The 5,042-nt window shown below is 43.0% G+C and overlaps 1 non-coding gene across 1 annotated transcript; it reads right to left on the minus strand.

Annotated features, from left to right (window-relative positions):
* Positions 1-1,104: 1,104 nt before the first annotated feature.
* LOC141603809 (small nucleolar RNA R71) lies at positions 1,105-1,211 on the minus strand. The gene has a single exon (XR_012525657.1). It is a non-coding gene; the product is annotated as a small nucleolar RNA R71 (small nucleolar RNA).
* Positions 1,212-5,042: the final 3,831 nt, after the last annotated feature.

Raw genomic sequence — 5,042 nt, forward strand, 5'->3', positions numbered from 1 at the left:
AAGTAAAGTTTAGACCGTAGTCACTCTTCAGGACGAAAGTTAGTATTAGTGATATTAGGGACTTATAGTGAGATGGAAAGATGCTATTTGTTAAGAGTGGACCGAGAGGACCTCTTTGTTTCCCGCCTTATGTGTTTGATTTAGACCCGTTTAGTATGTTGCCGCCAAAACTATAACGAACCGACCATTCTAGTACCCTTTTTATACTTGATTTCATCCGTTTGCTTAGTTTACTTATTTTATTGCTCATTAGCTATATACCAATTTAATCAAACCCCCACCTTATTGTTACCTTAGACCGAATTTAAACAACTAGAAATTACGTCTTCCTCTCTGTGGTTTGACCCGACTGCCACTAGCTATAGTTGTAGTTGGAGATTATAAATTTATTTTTGACACCTCACGACGGGTATCAAATTTTGGCGCCGTTGCCGGGGAGGCAATTGTTCTAATTTTTAGTTGATTTTATTTAGTCTTTCTTTAGTTTAAGGGACTTCCGTTCCTTAAACTTTTCTTATATTCTTTTTGTAGTTTCTTCTTATGCACAGGTCACAGGGTGGTGAACTAGTACCATTCAATCCTGAGATCGAGAAATCCTTGCGCGAGTTGAGACAATCACAAAGGGTATTACCGACAGAGGAAGAGTTGAGTACTCTGTCAAGCTACTACGAGAACGCTCTGTTCGAGGAAGATCCACCTACATCTCCTGCTTCAATTTCTTCAGCTGAGACAGTCACTTCTCCAGAAATTCCAGTCATGGCTGAAGAAGCAACGATTGCTATCACTCAGAGCCGACAGCTGCGAATCTCTACAAAGGATTCGAACTACCTGGGGAGGCGAGGAAATTCGAGCCGAAGCCTTCCTATATTAACCTGGTTGAGAGAAACCAGTTCGGGGGAGCTGCAAATGAAGATGCAGCCAAGCATATGGAGATTTTTATTAATTATTACTAATCTATACCCCCGCCGACCGGTGTGACCCAAGACCAGATCAAGGAGACCATGTTCATTTTCTCTCTTCGTGATGCTGCAAGAGAGTGTCACCGACTGGAATTCCTTAGCCCTGGCATTCTACAAAAAGTACTTCTCTGCCTCGAAGACTAATGCCATTAGAGCTTAGATCACGAGCTTTAAACAGGGGCCTGATGAGAACTTTCATGAAGCATGGGTCCGTTTCAAGAAACTGGTGCGAACCATACCGCACCATGGGTTCGAAAAATGGAGTATTTGCAACCAGTTCTATAATGGGCTGTATGACGATCAGAGGGCTATTTTGGATGCTGTAGCCAATGGCCGATTTGCTGAGAACATGGGAGAGACTAAGGGGTGGAAGATCATTGATGATTTGGCCACTCATAAGGCTGAATATGGGAATTCGAGAGGAAACCAGAGGAGAGCTGCTGAATCTTCCTCTGTTGCTGCACTAGAAGCTCTCACTACAAGGTTTGACAAATATGAGTTGGGAGGAGCTTCTAAAGGAGGGATGTACCATGTTAATGCTGTTTCAGACGGTCCTTTCGTCTGTAGAAGATGTGGAGCTGAGGGGCATGTCTCAGAGAATTGTTCTGTCCCCTTCGAGTCTTGCGCTACCTTTCAACATTATAGGCAGACAAACCCGTACTATGAGCCGAATGTCCACCCCAACTTGAGGTGGAGTAGCCAGAATGTTCTGAATCCGACTCAACCTCCACAACAGCAGCAGCAGCAAACATATGTGCCTCCACATAAGCAGCCATATCAAAAACCTCCCTATGTGCCGCAGCAGCAACAATCCCAAAATTCCGAGTTCACCGAGTTGAAGAACTTATTGCTGAAGGAGTCCCAAGCTAGAGAGGCCGGGATGAAGATGCTAGAGAGCCAAATTGCTCAATTGGCTAGCAAGAGTACCACTCGAGCTCCGGGACACTTACCGACTCAAACTAACCAGAAAGAGACCCTAAATGCCATAACATTGAGGAGTGGGTCTTTCCTGGAGGGGCCTGCTATGGTCGAGGATGACGCTGCAAAAGATGAGGCAAAACCGAGTCAGAACAAAGCTGGAACGAGCAAAGGAAAGAAAAAGGCGTCTACCAGGTAAATCACTCGATCGACTGATATACCCGGTCGATCGACTGAAGTGCGGGTTACAAGAGCTTCTGATCCTGTTCAACTCAGTCGATCGACTGACATCACTGGTCGATCGACTGAGATCGCTGCTGATATTGAGATTTTTCGTCCTCCGATGCCCGACAACTTGAGGGATCATTTGTTTCGGGGCACGACAGTCCCGAAATTATTGGGGAAAGACCCGAGTGCTGATGGGTCAGTCCCGGCTCCGAAGTACGACCCGATGTCGATCAATGGTTCAAATTTGAGACGGTCTAAAGAGGGTTCAAGCTTCAACAAGGAGAAAGTAGTGGACTTACAGCCTAAGTCCACGGATACCGGCATGCGCGATTTAGAGGAGAGGGCTAAGCTACTTCTTACAGCCCCATACCCGGAAAGACTAGTGCCGACGAAGGAACAAGTATCTTTCAATAAATTTGAAAAAGTTATTCGTAGCTTGAATGTACAAGTGTCTTTCCTTGAGTTAGTTAATCAAGTGCCTGCCTATACTAAATTCATGAAACAACTCTTGTCTAAGAAAAAGTCACTTGAAAATGTGCATACTGTCGCATTAACCAAAGAGTCATGCTCTTATTTGTCTCACACTACACCCCATAAGCTAGAGGACCCGGGTAGTTTTTCTGTTCCTTGCAATATAGGTACCTTCTCTATTGAGAAGGCATTATGTGACTTAGGGGCTAGTATAAGTGTAATGCCCCTGAGTCTTGCTAGGAAGCTCAAATTGACTAGGTTCGTAGTAACAGACATGACAGTACAGATGGCTGACCGATCTGCGGTCCAGCCAATAGGAGTCTTAGAGGACATCCCCGTGCAAATAGGGAAGTTCTTCTTCCCTGTTGACTTCGTCGTACTTGACATGCCTGAGGATGCCCATATTCCCATTCTTTTGGGTAGGCCATTTCTGCACACTGCTGGTGCAGTCATAGATGTTGGTTCAGGTACCTTGACTTTTAAAGTAGGGAAGCATTCTATTGTCTTTGTCCAACCTGCTAAGAAGAAGGACCCCGTGTGGCATGTGACTTGCAATACGGTTTCTGAAAAGAAATCTTATTTTATACTTCCTGATATGCCTGTCTCTACTCCTATTCCTGTTGTAATCCCTCCGCCCCAGATTGGGAGCAAATTGGAGGAAGATTTGTCTATTTCTGATATTGCAGGAGCTGGTTTGGGGAAGGAAAAATTCCAAGTTACTCCAGCAGCAAAGAAGCCAATCATCTCACGAGGCGGTCTTGGTTGCCTCAGCTATGGCACTGATGAGGAAGTTGATGACGAACCAGTCATGGCAAGGGAGTCCGACTTAGACTTTGATGAGCAAGAAGAGGCCATTGACTGGGGAGATGATGAAAGTGTTGATCCGTTGAGCCATACGGACGTGGAAGCTAAGAAGGGTGCAGCTGATAAGATAAGCACCGTTGAGGCAACCTCTAGTAGCCAGAAGCCGACGAAGTGGGCCATTCCGTGACCGTTCTTGATCAAGTACTAGTTGATCACATGTTTTACAAACATTTTATTTGCTTTTGTTAGACACTTTTTATCGCTTTTGTGTGCGCGAAACTTCGCATTTTATTTTGCTTGCTTAGGATTTTATACGCTTTAGGCTTTACTTTGGGTTTTGCGCAATTTTGGGCGCGTACTATTGTGCATTTGCAGGTTTTTAGACCTCATTAGCTCAAGTAATTGAGCAAGTACGAAGAAATAAGAAGTTACAGCAGTATCTTCAGTCGATCGACTGGGCTGTATAGTCGATCGACTGGTCTGCATTTTCCAGGAGCTACTGTTCCTTTCACCCTGGTCGATCGACTGGGCTATGTGGTCGATCGACCGACCTGCACTGCTGTACCTGTTCACGACCTCTCCCCTGCTGTGTTTGGTCGATTTGCAGAATTGAGGGAGTTTTCTACTCCACTTTATCTTCCGTTATTTTATTTATTTCTTCTATTTTTCTCAATTATGCACATAATACCGCTTCATTATTGTCTTTCTCGATTTATGCGTGGTACTTTGTTTGTCTTTTCAGGTACTTATTAGTAGCACTGCTGGCTACTGAAACCTCCTAGCTCACGCTGGTTTGGGGAGGTTTCCTTTACTGCGCTTAAAGTCTTGTGAGTTTCTCAGTCTTTATTTCATGTTTTATTTGTTTAAATTTCTCGCAAATTCCCGTTTCTCTTTTCTTCATTACATGATTTTGCACAATGGGGACATTGTGCGATTTGGTTTGGGGAAGGGTTTTGCGTCGCATATCATTTGCTTGCATTCACGTTTACATTTTCTGCGTGCATTGCTTTTTTATTTCATACTTATATACAAAAAATCCAAAAAAGTTGAAAAATTTCAAAATTTTCAATAAAATGCACGTTTATTTTAGCATATAGGTCGAGTCGGAACGGTAGTATTTCCATGATGACATTGCATGTGCACCTGTTTTGCCTAAGCCTTGCTTGATTGACATGTTATTAGTAGAATCATATAAGTGCATACCTATGAGTTTTCGTTAAATTTGCTGAACCTGAGACTTAACTTTGAAAATTGGCAAACTACATCATATTTCTGAGATTTAGAGCCTATAACTGGTGACATCTATGACCGGTTTATTTAGGAATGTGAGTAGTACTCCTTAGGAGACATGTAATATCAATGTGCATAAATATGAACTTAATCTGCTTCATACTTGTATGCATTCGGTTTGTGGTTAGTTGACACATGTGGTAGAGGTTTTCCTTTATTCATTTTACCCATAAGCTCCACACTGCGAAAAATATCCTTTTTGTCCTATTTACTACATCCTACATTTAGCCTGTCCTTTGTCAAGCTAGTAGTTTAGTTGTTGGGATTGTCACTTCGTTTTTGGTAGCCAATTGCTCTTATTTAAGATTTTGTTGGGAAGATAAAAGGAAGGAGGAAAGAAGTTGAACAGAAAGAAAAAAGAAAACAAAAAAA

The sequence above is a fragment of the Silene latifolia genome, chromosome 9 (assembly GCF_048544455.1).
Source record: "Silene latifolia isolate original U9 population chromosome 9, ASM4854445v1, whole genome shotgun sequence".
Lineage (NCBI taxonomy): Eukaryota > Viridiplantae > Streptophyta > Magnoliopsida > Caryophyllales > Caryophyllaceae > Silene > Silene latifolia.